This window comes from Lepidochelys olivacea, assembly GCF_965140295.1.
Source record: "Lepidochelys olivacea isolate rLepOli2 genome assembly, chromosome: 19".
NCBI lineage: Eukaryota > Metazoa > Chordata > Testudines > Cheloniidae > Lepidochelys > Lepidochelys olivacea.
Window position 1 is genome coordinate 7,258,144 of NC_140429.1, and position 14,234 is coordinate 7,272,377.

The 14,234-nt window shown below is 47.7% G+C and overlaps 1 protein-coding gene across 1 annotated transcript in view; it reads right to left on the reverse strand.

Annotated features, from left to right (window-relative positions):
* The window catches only part of RNF19B (ring finger protein 19B), a 33,027-nt gene extending 21,212 nt beyond the window's left edge, over window positions 1-11,815 (reverse strand). The window contains exon 1 of the mRNA XM_084609732.1: window positions 11,746-11,815. The gene's annotated coding sequence lies outside the window, so the exon portion shown is untranslated. The remainder of the gene's footprint in view (window positions 1-11,745) is intronic.
* Window positions 11,816-14,234: the final 2,419 nt, after the last annotated feature.

Genomic DNA, 14,234 nt, shown 5'->3' on the forward strand with positions numbered 1-14,234 from the left:
ATACACACTGTAACCAGAGTGATCAGGTAAGGTGAGCTATTACCAGCAGGGGAGGAAAAAAAAAACATTTTGTAGTGATAATCAGGAGGCCATCTAGTCCAACCCCCTGCTCAAAGCAGGACCAATCCCCAACTAAATCATCCCAGAGAAGAGTAGGACTGTGGCTCCCCTGAAGTAGGGTGACCAGATGACAAGAACAAAATATCGGGACACATGGGGGGGCAGCCACAGGCTCACCCCGCACCAGGGCCGGCTCTAGGTTTTTTGCCGCCCCAAGCAACAACAACAAAAAAAGCCAGAGTGCCGCCGAAGCAAAATATCGGGACAAATGGTACATTGGTCAGGACGCGGGACAAACAACTAAATATCGGGACAGTCCCGATTTTATTGGGACGTCTGGTCACCCTACTCTGAAGTGTTTGCAAGTGTCTGCAAGGTGTTTGCAAGGGAGAATCACCCAGGAGCTGCCTCCGCAGAACGAGGGTGCATTCTGAGTGCTGTCAGCAGCTGATCCAAGAAGTGGGAGGTGGAAGGATTCTGAGTGGGAAGACTGTGGATAAGAGGCAGGAGTCTTTTGTTGCACATTTCTTCCTGAGCTACTTCCCCGAGGTTTGAGCTAGCCGGGCAAGCCTGTCTGGATGGGTGTCCAGACGACCAGCGTAGACACGTTGAAAGGGGAACTGGAACATAGACACAGAGACAGTGATAGTCTATTCTGTCTGACGCGTACAGATAAGGAGCAGTAAGTGGCGGTTTATAATAGCTATTTGATATTTTTTTCCTGTCTATAAAAAAGGGTTTCCTTCGGTAACAAGAGCACAGGCTGTTCTGATTCCTGAGTATATACCTGATGTAATATGTCGTTAGCTCACAACTACAAGGGCTAGAAATAGTAATAGCCCTGCTTCTTGATTCTCCATTGCCTTGTGACTGATCATTCCCAGTTACAAGGGATTATAGCCAGAATGGTTTAGCCCAATAGCGATCTACCCTTGGAAACATGCTAGTCTGATACCTATAATACAAAGGGAACAGCAAGACAATCCTCTGACCTGAATTATTCAACAGACACAATTATAGATTTGGTAACAGCATAAACACATGCAAATTACTGACTTGAGAAATCCCCAAATGCTTGTTGCAGCTGGTTTGGGCTAGACGGAGGTGGTGATGCCAAACATCTTCTTAGCCCTGTACTTCACGGTGAGAGGCTAAGCCAGAGAGGAGTAGGCAATTAGAGCTGGGCTCAGAGAAGGGAGGAAGGTGCTGGGCCGATCAGGTCTTGTAGTGACTAGTGCTCCAAACCACCTGACATGAGAAGAAATGCTGCAGGGCAAACCATCTCCGGCCAATGCCTGAAAATACCAGTACCTGATCAAGGAAGCCAGAGGCCTCCTGGCTGATGTCATGCTGGGTTTCCCAATGTGCTGTAATGCAGCAGTGGAATGAAAGGGGGAAAAGCGTGCCACTGGTGATCACAATTGAGACCCAGAGAAAAAACAAGAGTATAGTACTGGGAACCCTCAGCTCTCGCTGATATCACCAGGAGTTGAGAGCACTCAGCACTTCACAATATCAGGCCCCACATGATGAGGGGAGGCCAACAAAGAATCAACAGCCCTATAGCCTGCAAGGGCTTGCTGTGCCCACAATGAGCAGGTGGTGACAGGCTCCAGCGGAAACACAAGGATTGCCTTCGCTGATGAGAACATAGCAAGGCAATGGCCTGATTTCCAGGAAAGGAGAGCAGTGTGTCAGGGAGAATCAGTTACAAAGACTGAAGGCTTCTGCCTCAGCTCTCTGTCTTGCTCACAGAGACGTGTGAGTGCTTGAGAGTTCAAAAGGCTAAATGAGAGACTATCACAGTACCCAATCTGGCACAGGAAACTGTGGGTTCAGCAGGCAAATTATCAATAGGCACAGAGCAGAGCACTCTGTGCTTCTTCTGGGGGTGCAGGGACAGCTGAGTGGCTGACTGCATTGCCCCCGAGGGTGGATCAGAATTGACTGGGGACAGGTTAGCTCCAACCAAGACCCAAAGAGAATCCCAGTCAGTCTCTCACTTCTCCAAGCTTAGTGTTCAGAGCATCCTGACTACAGATCAGGGCATCGTTTACAGCCTTTCAGATTAATTAATGCTACAAAACACAGGCAGGGCCAGGAGTAGCCATACATCTGGGCCCTAATCCAACACCTTCCTTTCCATTCGCTCTCTTCTGGAGATGTGGCAGCAAAAGGGTTAATCCTGCAGGCCTCTAAACTAACCTGTATTAGCAGGCACCATCTGTCCGTTTTCATTTGGTGATGCACGACCTATTTTGCTGTTTAGCGGAGCAGGCGCTGCAGTTGTGGGTCTCTGTATTGCAGCACTGTGGCTGGCTCTGCACAATCCATCCCCTTGCCTGTCAAAGAGCCAGCTGAACAGGCTGATGAAAGGAGGCCTCATGGGGCTAGCTAACAGGAACCTTACACGGGAAAGTTCCCAGCATGGCCCCTTCTCCAGAGCCACCTTGCTGCAGAAAGAGCTTTGGGTCTCCTGTGCATCAGACTCATGTCCACAAAGCAGCAGTTCACATCAAGGAAGAGAAGGCATGACAACCAGAGGCTTGCAAGAAACAGGAAGCAGGGAGGAAAGAACAAGACACCCAACCCAAAGTGCCTCTCCCCGCAAGCGTCCTCATCGCAAACAACCATAGGGAAGTGACTTCGAGGGTTTGCCTCAAGGTGATACTCTCCCATGGTGGAAAAGATCAAGACACATCCTCTGCAGTCTGCACGCAAAAGGTCACTGTCTCACACGATGGAGAGCAAAATAGACAGGGGATTTGAACCTGATTGTGTCTCTTCAAAGCCATCTGTGGTGAGGAGACCAGAGTTAAGGCTAAACCCCATCACAGGTCTATGACTGGCCTCCCAGGAATAGCACCCTGAGAAACACAGCCCTGCAAAGTTTGCTGTGCTCTGGAGGGAGAGGGGAAATTGGGTCTCTTTCTCCCTAGCTCACACACCTGTCCTGCTCTGTCTCTTGTTTTCAAAACTCAGCAACAGCTTGAAGAAATAGAACATTCACAGGAGTTGCATAACAAACAGAGCATTCTTGTATCCATAGGGATGGAGTGAGCTGGGAAGTGCTGACAGAGCTAATCACTAGGAAAGAGAGTATTTGCCATACTGATCAATCTCATCCTCTGTTTTGCTTCAGACAATACTCTATACCTGATGCGTCAGAGGAAACTGATCTCCCCACTGAGGGTTTCCAGATAGCAACTGTGAAAAAACAGGACAGGGGGTGGGGCACCTATATAAGAAAAAGTCCCAAAAAACGGGACTGTCCCTTTAAAAACGGGACATCTGGTCACCCTATCCCCACCCTTCAAAATAAAGCCAGGCCATTGTGCCGTCCTGTCCATGGTGGGAGGATGGGTGAAAGGCATTGGAGAATTCCTTCCTGATCTCTAAGGAATGAGCTCATGTCCTTCAGCATGTAACTAAAGATGTTATTAAAGGTCATAAAACCATCAGGACTTTCTTCAAATTCACCCATGGTATTTGACTCAACAAACTGCAGCAGAAGATTCCAAAGGTTAACGCCTCCCTATGTGAAATAGCATTTCCTCCTGAATTTACCTGCCATTCATTTAACTACACTATGCTGGCTGAAATTTTCCCTGTGCCCTGACTCAAAAGGTATGGATAGATTTTTTCCCCCCAAGTGTGGTTATGGTCAGAAAAGGAACATGGTAAAAATGACGTACTGACAATGCAGTACCCCTGAGGGCTCTGGTACCTAGAATGCTCTAGTTAAAGGTCAAAACAAGAGTTACTGCTGAGAATTCAGCCTAGTGTGTGAGAATCAAGCTGGGATTTTTCAGCTTCCTGCATTACTAACACCATAACTATTCTCATCCTGAAAGCAAAATAGAGAGTGGATGGGGGTATCCAGTATTACATTTGGATTGATGCTTTTTACTGGTAGGAAACACTCTCTTAATTGGCTCATCTGCCACCCAAACCCTTACCCACTCACTGCCACCACCAAAGCCATCAGCAAGCCAGCAAAAATACTACCACCAGATGGGATTTAGCTTTACTTTTCTTACAGCCAACACTGGATTTCAAGGGCCACCTCCCCTAACACTACCTTTTCCAGCTGTTTTGGGGTAGGGACGTGTTTATTTTGGCTCAAGTAGTCATTAAACTGGATTTCTCAGTCAAGCAAACTCTCTGAAAATATAACTCCACCATTTGGTCTTTCCATTGGAATATGGTTCTGATCCAGTCTGGCAAATCCTAAAGTTAATCTAGACCAGTATCCCATCTCTGGCAGTGGCCAGCACCAGATGCCTCAGAAGAAGGTGTAAGAATCCCACAGCAGCAAAAGTGGGGTAATCTGCCTCCCACATTAGGTCTCAAAGTGATCTCTAACTATTCGAGATTGCCTTAAGCCCTGAAGCCTGAGGTTTAATATCTCTTGTTTAATATTCCTTATGATAATTCTGGATATTCTTGTTATCCATATAAATGTCTGATCACTTTTTGAATCTTGCTAAATTATTGGCATCAGTGACTTCCTGTGTCAATGCGTTCCACAGTGTAATTACCATTCCTCCTCCTGCCTTCTTTCCTATGCTCCCTCTAGTGTTTCATGGTATGCAGTGCATGTACTTACTCCTGCTCTGTCTATCTAGCATTAGCTGCAACGAGTAGTAAGCTTCCCAACATATGCCACAATGATGGTGCCCACATTCCTTCTGTTAGGGTGGATGTGTCCTCACACGCTTTGGGAAAGAAGAGCTGTACCTGACAGCAAAGGCCCTCAATATGGGTAGAAGCCGGGCCTGATTACAGCCCTCTGGCTTGGGGCCCAAAACCCTGCTGCAGGGCTGGCCACCAGACCACTGCCAGTATTCATGAGTTTAATTCTCTTTGCTTTGGGAAGCAAGTCGGCTCAAGAATGTTACTGGTCCAGAGCCAAGGAATAAACATCCTCCTTGCAGACCAGATTCCGCAGGCCTCTTTCATTAGCCATGTCTTGTAAGTAATGAAACAGGAAATAAATGAAACTCAGCAAGGGCAAATGATGTCCCTGAAGGCAGGAGCGTGCTTGCAGCTATGCTGGCAAGGGGAGAGGAAGGAGTGGCTGACGTGACGAGTTCTGGAAATGAAAGGGCAGCTTTGGCTGAGAATCTGCTGGGGGAATGTTCCCATTTTCTTAACCAGAAACAGCTGTGACAAGGGGAAAGAACAGTGTTCCTGGAACTGAAGAGCCACACCTCCAATCTGACAGGCAGAGGGAGTAGGAGGCTGGGGATGGAGTTTCCACCACATATTTCTTGGCCCCCAAATAAGAAAAAATATATTTAATTTTCTAGGGGTATGAGCCAGGTGGAAAATGCATGGAGCTTTTTCCCTTTGAAACTTGTTTTGATCAGGGTCCTCCTGTTTAACATGTAATCTCACCCCATCATATTGTCATGAAGCAACCACACTTGGGCTCCCCACTACATGGAGTCCATTAGAATCCCTTGTTAGCTGTCCCTATAGGTAGCCAGCTGCCCTATCCTCTACTGAGAGAGACAAGGTGCGTGAGATGATATCTTTTGTCGGATCAACTTTTGTTGGTGAAAGAGACAGGCTTTCCAGCTGCACGGAGCTCTTCAGACCTCACCCACCTTCTCTCATATCCTGGAACCAACACGACAACAACACTGCAAACTATCCTATGCTGGCAACCTGCTGCAACACTTAGTAGGTCGTGGGTGGGGGAAGCAGAGTGCTTAGCATCATCCTTAGCTCCTGAGCTATCATGGGAAGATGAATAGGGTCTGCTCGGTTGCACCAGCAACCCTGATTGGTTATACCAGCTTGTGGCACTCTTAAGGACTTGTCTACACTTAAAACGCGACAGTGGGAAAGCTGTGCCACTGTGTCACTTCAGTGTAGACACTACCTATTCCGATAGGAGGGTCTTCCCATTGGCATAGTTAATCCACCCACCTGCGAGGCAGTAGCTAGATCAACAAAAGAATTCTTCCGTAGCGTTATCTACACTGGGAGTTAGATCGGCTTAACTACATTGCTAAGGGGCATGGAGTTTTCACACCCCATGACCCAGTTAAACTGACCTAATTTTCTAGTGTAGGCCAGGCCTAAAAACCCTCTTTCCTGCCTTGCTGTTTACCTCATACACTGGTATGTATTCCCCATAGTCACTGCTTAATCAAACTAGGCAAATTTAGCTCCGATTGGACTGAATTACCTGCATCCACTGAAGTCAGTGGGAGATTTACCATTGCATTCAGTGGGAGCAGGCCCTGCATCTTCCCCCATAAAGTAGTCCCTTCCACACACTAGTCATTTTTGTTGCTCCTCTCTGAATTCATTGCTGTTTGGTAGTATCTTTCTGGCAATCAGGTTCCCAGAGCCTAATGGAACAGTCAGGTGTGGTTAGATCAGATCTACTGAGATGTGGTCTCTCTCTTTCTCTGCTCTGGGCTGTGATGCTATCTCCACAGAGTGCTATAGACTGGTACAAAATAGCAAGAGTTGCTGGGTATCATGCAGTGGTCTCCGAGATACGGCACCTATCCTCCGTTGTAAGTACTGTGGCAGCATCTCAGATGATGCTCAGGGGTAACTGCTAGCAGTTTTAAAGAGGGACCACGGCACTTTAAATGGCCTCTTTCGCGCATGGAGCTCCCCTGCTTGCGAGGCTCCAGTCAGGCACATTAGGAAAGAAATCTGACAGCAGCCCCTGTGACTGCTGCAATTGCTGCTGAAATGTGTGGCTCTGGGTTGACTTCAGAGTTACACTGGGATTTAAACAGCCCTTACTCCTGCTCCAGTGCTTCCAGCAGCGTTCGCCCCCTCTCTCCCAGCTCCAGAGTCATACTGGGATTTACATAGCTCTCATTCCTGAGGAAACAGTGGTGCCTCCAGATCCATCTAGGAAGGGGACTCTTCACATGTGACCATGACCAGAAACAGAACATGGCAGCAGCTGGGAAATCTGGCACTGGACACAGAGAAGAATCCTATCCCCCAGCCAAGAACAGAGAGTGTCTCTTTAACATCTAGCAGGACAAAATTCATAAGCCCTGCCAAACCTCAGTATTTGTTCCTACATCTGGTGTGCAAGGGGTGGTTGGGAAAGCATGTATGAATGAGAGAGGCGCTCAGGAGGAAGGGAAGCAGGTTTACCATGGCCCTCTGTAACCCTCTCTGTTGTGGAACCGAGCAAGACACCAAAGTGCCTAGAGACACTAATGCTGCAAAGAAAAAGAGATTTTTAATTTCAGTCGCCTGTCAAAAAGAACAGTCCCGCTGGCCTCCTGCCACCAAAGCTTTGCATACTGGTGCCAAGGCCCGGGCTTAAGATGTTTGGTGCTTGGAGCTAGCAGAAGGTTTGTGCTGGTAAGTCACTGCCATTTATTGTTCAGAATGAACGTTTATTTGTAACCAGGGAATGCTGCTGCTGTCCTCTTGTCTTCCAGCCTTGAGCTCTGCTGTAGACTTGGAGAAAAGGCCCTGCCCTTGAAGGTAGCATTTGTTTCCTGCTGGTATTAGCTGACTCAAACTCCACAGCAGCCAATGGATTTGGACCCACTCATGCTTGCAGTGAATTTGGCCCTATGAATCAATGCATTCCATGCATCCTGCCCCGTCCCTCACTGTACTTAGTGCAGGAAGTGACTGGAACAAGGTGCACAGTAAAGGCATAGTCTTAACAAGCTCAGGAGTCAGCAAATCCTGTTTATGAAGAGTCAAGGGGTATGGAGGCAAAGCCAGAAGGAAGGGAGCTAGGATAGAAGGGTTGGGCAAAGTAGCCATGGCTGTCCATTCACAACCTGCTAGCCCCTCTTACTCAGCCCCAGATGAAATAAGTCAACAGCAGAAGAAGGAAAGAAGGGGAACAGGGCTTTCCAGAGTGGGACCAAGCGTTTCCAGGGTTCCCTAGGAAGCTGAGAGGGCACGGGCCCCAATTTACAACAGAAACAGTGGGAGATTTTTTTAACCAGCTTTCTTGTTACAATGCAGAGAGCCAGTGGCTGACTGCTCGCATGGCCACTGGCATCTGGATGCATGGCTCTCAGCAAAGAAGGAACGCCCGAGGTTATGTGTTGTAAGGGATTGTGTGCTCATTCTAGCAGCACTGGGAGCCAGAGCTGACTCCCGCCTCTTTGCCAGCTTTCCTTTCATCCGCCTCCCTCTGGCACTTAGTTGCTAGGTAAAGAGGGAAAGCAAATAAGCCTGACACACGCCTGTGACAGCACCTGCTTGTGTCACGGTCAAATGAACTGACAGAAAGGAACAGGAAGAAATTAATTAATAAAAATCACGACAACCATGACATGTCAGAGCCTGCGGAGTGGGAAGGATTAGGAGTACCAACCAGCAGGGCTTAATTTGTAATGAAAGAGGTGCCGGGACTCAAGCAAATGTTTTTACTTTCATACCTGTCGCAGCAAGCCCAGAGGTACTAGGGCTATGAACTGCCCAGCCTAGAGATGCCGGAGCCCAGCCCTGGCACACTTTAAGCTCTGCTGACAAGATTTCTCTGGGGACAAACAGCTGAGCTAGCTGCAGTAGGCAGCCACTCTCTGAAGGATAATGCGTTGCCCTTTTAATAGAGAAGGAAAGATTTCCCTTTGCTCTCGCTTTCTCCAGTGGCTGGCGGGTTTGCAGCCCTCTGCTCTGCAGACAGGGCTGTGGAACAGGCTGTAGAAAGGTGGCTGTGTGCATGATCACACCCTTTGATAAGAGTGTGTTACGTTGCCAAAGCATCGGTTCTCTATGTCTAAGCCACCAGGGCTTCTTGCTTCCCTGTCTCCTATCTTGCAGGGCAAAGATCCACCACAAATCCCAGGCCTAACCATTTGTGCCACAGAAGACAGTTTGGGGTCATCTGTGTTGGGGTCCATCTATGCTAGGAAATGTAACATGGCTGAGGAACATGTTACCACATGACAGCACCCCAAATGTGTTAGAACCTGACTTGGTCGCAAAGAACCAAACTGTAGTATATTCACGTTACCATCAATTTTCTAGTGTAGAGAAGTCATAGGAAAGGCCTCTGAACAATTCAGAGTCAGAGATAAGGGGGCGTTAGCCTCCTTTCTGCCAGTTTAAGGCCCCATCTCCACTGGTTTTTGAACTGTCTTTGGAAATCAAGTTGACGCATGATTCAGAAATCTTTGTAACATGTCTGTAATTACCATTTGGCCAGCTAGCACATGGGGGGCCCAAACCACAGGAGAACAGGATTCAAAAACCACCTGAGAGGCTAGGTTTTTACTTAGCCGAGCATGGTATTTCCGGCATTGTTTGGGCCTGTCTGCACTGGACAGCCCAGCAATGGTAGATCCCCATTTGGCTACCTATCACCCATGCCTCATGTGTGCTTAAGCACAGTTTCAAAAGCCAGTACAGACAGAGTGCCTTCCTCCCACGTCAGAAAAATAAAACCCAGCTGACGATCCAAGCCACCTGAGTGATAGCACAATTCTCCGGCAATAAGCCGGCTCCTAAAATCCCAGCAAGGCCTTTAAAGCTGGGGGCTTGGACCCAACACTATTCAGTGAAGTCATGGGCAGCAGTGTTAGCTGTTTATGTAATTACCACAAAATAATCTGCAGAGTGGCTAACCCTGAGCCTTCCCCTGGTAGCTCTGCATAGAACCAGTGTCCCTTGTGGAAATGGTTTACAGAAAGCTAGGGGTAATTTTACAACCCAGCAAAAAGCATAGCTATCCTCCTTGTTAAGAATCCACCCGCTCCCTCTCTCTCTCTCAGGTGTTTCTAAGGTTTGTCTCTCCATGGTACCTGTTATACAACAGCTTCTGGGACCTTTGTTGCTCTCAGTTCTTCAGCCTTTCAATGGAGTATTGTGCTCCCACATACGTGGGAAAGATTTTTAAACAGTCTTAATGAGACAAGCGTAAGCCGATGCCCATAATTTTACTGGCACGCCTCTGTTCTGGTGTTTTAAGTGGTGTACCTACTTTCCCACTGAGGTTTATGTTTTCCAGCGTTTCCAATCCCTAGTTTTTATTTTCTAAGTTATGGGGGAGACTTAATCACCACCCCCACTCGGCTGACAGCCTGCTTCAGTCACTGTTCCTACCCCAAGCTACCCTTTTCCCAATCACATACATGCTGTAGGTGTTGATATAGTGAAGGTCTGGCAGAAACAGCCAGAGTTAGCTACATTTGATCATAACTAACTCGCTTCCTCTGGTGATGTCATCCCCCTGGTTTCATGTCTAGCCTACTTGAAGGTATAAAAACGACACTAAACTGTGCCATGGAAATGTAACTGTAAAACAGGGTAAAACCAAGGTTTCAGAGTAGCAGCCGTGTTAGTCTGTATTCGCAAAAAGAAAAGGAGGACTTGTGGCACCTTAGAGACTAACCAATTTATTTGAGCATAAGCTTTCGTGAGCTACAGCATCCGATGAAGTGAGCTGTAGCTCACGAAAGCTTATGTTCAAATAAATTGGTTAGTCTCTAAGGTTCCACAAGTCCTCCTTTTCTTTTTGTAAAACCAAGGTTTTTTTTCAAGGGTTAGGGTGAAAAGATAAACCTAACCTATAGGTATAAACACAGATGAAATTCAGCCCTGTGCAGTGGGCCAGCATTAGGCCTTAGAACCACTTAAGTCCAATAGGAGTTAGGAGGTGAATTTCACCCTTAATTTTTTATACTAGGTGAACAGATGCAATTGTTCTGTGGCAAAGCAACGTGACGTCAAATATTATTTTGAGACCCGTCACAATCCTGCCTCCCGGGCCTGCAGGATTAGCATCCGGACAAAACTAGAAAAAACTCCCAGAAACAATAGGACGACAGGCTGCCCTCTCTTGAGCAGTGGTTCCCCACCAGTGATTCCTGGCCTCAGCTATAATAGCACCATAGACTTTGGCGACCAATAATCTAGGCTCGCCTATATGAACTTTTGAATTGGGCTACACTGCACCCACATTGTTCACCACCCACCTATTTAACTATGGGGGTTTCATGGAGACTGGGTCATTTCAAATCTCAGATTTACTTGTTCAACGGCGCCTGTTCTAACCCCACAAGAGAGCTCTGCTTCCCACCTCCAGGTACATCAGCTAAGCTCAACAGCTCCTGTTCTAACCCCACAAGAGCTCTGCTTCCCACCTCCAGGTACATCAGCTAAGCTCAACAGCTCCTGTTCTATGGCACCAGCATGAAACTCAGGGTACTCTAAGCCCCTCCTGGTCCACCCCTTCCTCTGTTTTCCATTCAGTGGCATGCACTCTCACAACCTAGTGGTGCTCAGACAACCCCTTCCCCTGCCCCACCACACTGGTGTTATCACACACCCCTGCCCCCCACTTACCCTGCGGTTCAGACTCCGATCTAGCGCAGAGCTCAGGGGCTGCTCCCAATATCAGCAATGCAGAGCTTGGGAGTAACCCACATGTCACAGCAGCTACCAGGGCACTGCACACCATAGGCTACAGTGCCCGGTACCCTGGCTGGCAGTCCTAGAGCCAGGTGAAATCAGTACCGGTGCCAAGAACGCTTGGGGAACCCTAGGCAGCGGATGGAGAGAGGATTCAGATATCAGGGTGATGGGCAATCTTATAAAAACCTGGATAGGGAGAGGACATCACTGGACCCTTGATATCTTCCCATTGGGACAGCCATCCCTGAACCCCTCAAGGGGGATGGGAGAGTCCCATGGGCTTTGGGGCGGGGGGGGGAATCTCTTTCTTACCTACTGTGGGTTCCCCCTCCTGTTCGAGGCTCCGCTTCACTCAGCAGCTTCCCTTGTTCTGTCCCCACTTTCCATGATGTCACCCAGCAGCCCTGCCCGCCCAGCCAATGGCAGCCTCCCCACCACAGTGCTGTTCCGGGTTTGCTGTGTTTGGGGTTTCCACTTGGCAACAGTTGCCATAGCAACAGAAGGGGAACTCCATCCCCCGAACCTCTACCCTCCCCCTCCCACCAACTCATTTGGTATTGCCCACAGCTCTTATTAAGCAACCCCTGGAAGCAACCAAAAGGAGCAGGGCTGGGGGTGCGCAGGGGACTAAAATAATGGGATGGCTTTACATTCCATTGCAACACAAGGATGGGGGGCACTTTGGGGAGGGGCAGGGTGGGAACCGTAGGGACTCTGATCTCCCTCCTTAATAGGCACCATTAGCCAGTATGGGTCTCCCACCCAGTGTGCAGAGGAGCCAGGTGGTATCTCTGCATATCCAGCCCCCTCAGCACACACTGTGATATCTAGCTGCTTTGTTCCTCACTCCATGTGCTTGGTGCAGGGCAGGGATTCGTTTTGCATTCCAAGCCAGATGCTCTTTTGCAGGGAATACAATAGATGCGACATTCCCCAGCCCCAAGTATAGATGCTACAAGCCAGAGAACACTGCATTCTCATCAGCCCGGAATACCGTGCAGGGGAAGAGATTTGCTGTATTCTTTCACAGATGCTTTGAGGCGAGAGGGGAGGAGGTATGCCACTGTTAAGTCCCGCAGCACATTTCAGAAGGAAAAGCAGCTTGATGCTTTCTGCAGCCCAAGCCGTGGAGCTGCTTTTCCTTAGCAGGAGAGAGACTGCTGCATTGGAGAACAACTCACACCACACTGAACGAAAGGGAAAATGCACTGTCCTAGACTATGCTGGTCCTAGTGTTATACATAGGGCATATTCTCTTCTCCTGCTGCTGAATAAATTATCTGTATGAAATACGAACACACCTTTCAAAAGATCACAGGATAAGTAGCTTGCAGGGGTGAAGTCATTTAACAGGAACAATTTACTAAAAAACAATTCTAAAAACCTTGTCAAAGCAAACAGAGTGGCTTTAGCAAAGGCAGGTGAAAGGTAAGGAAAGAGGTTATCAGTAAGAACCTGATTATCAAAGTACAGGAATGATACCACAAAACTCAGATGTGTGAGCTTGCTTTTGAAAGGTGAAGAAAACACTCATCCAAACCCTATGAGAAACATTAGGGAAGCACAAGGTGGAGGTGAAGAAAAATACTGATACATCCTACTCACTAAACCTATTATTTGCAAAAGCAAGAGACGATGGGTGCTCTGCGGCATCCTGTCTTTGTACAGTGCCTAGCAGAGGACTCCCAAAATGGACTGGGGTGCTTGTGTACTACAAATAGCAACAAGGGGAGGCCACACATAGTTTTCCTGCATATCAAGAAAAATGTTCTTTCAGGAATCACATCAGAGAATAATCCACAAGGTCTCAGCCCTGAACAGGTTGGGATAAAAAGAAAGATATGTTCTGCCATCAGGGCAGATTTTGTTCCATGCTGCAGAAGATACACATTGCTGAAAGGGGAGCATGGAGGGTAGTAAGCATGAAGGTGATGGTCACAGGCTACAGTGCAGAAGAAACTGCTACACTCAAAAGCAGTAAAACTAGAGTTGTTGTCTTGTGGGAGTAGGGAAAGAATATAGGACCACGTTAAAGGCACACAACACTGATAGAAATAGAGAGCTATTAAAACGCTCAGAGATGTCAGCTATGAAAACACACAGAAGACAAGCTCCAGCCAAGACAGGGTCAAAGCTCAAAAGGAATTTATCTTTAATTTCTTCATACAGCACTTGGAACAATCACTTCCCTAATAGGGAGTTTGAAATGTATATAAGAGAGAAAATGACAGGGTATGTTCGTTAGTTGCACAGAGTTGAGTTCTCTGGTTGGACTTTCTGGTCATAGATTCATAGATATTTAGGCCAGAAGGGACCATTATGATCATCTAGTCTGACCTCCTGCACAATGCAGGCCACAGAATTTCACCCACCACTCCTAAAAAAGACCTCACACCTATATCTGTGCTATTGAAGTCCTCAAATTGTAGTTTGAAGACCTCAAGGAGCAGAGAATCCTCCAGCAAGTGACCCCTGCCCCATGCTACAGAGGAAGGCGAAAAACCTCCAGGGCCTTCCAATCTGCCCTGGAGGAAAATTCCTTCCCGACCCCAACTATGGCGATCAGCTAAACCCTGAGCATATGGGCAAGATTCATCAGCCGGATACTACAGAAAATTCTTTCCCGGGTAACTTGGATCTTACCCCATCTAAAAACCCATCACAGGCCATTGGGCCTATTTACCATGAATATTTGTCATCCTCTACCCTCTCAATTCTGGTAGATGTAGTCTACAGTATGTATCACCGCTGCCAGCCTGTGTTGTGTGCAGGTCAAAAAGAGAAGAATGCAGTTACAGATA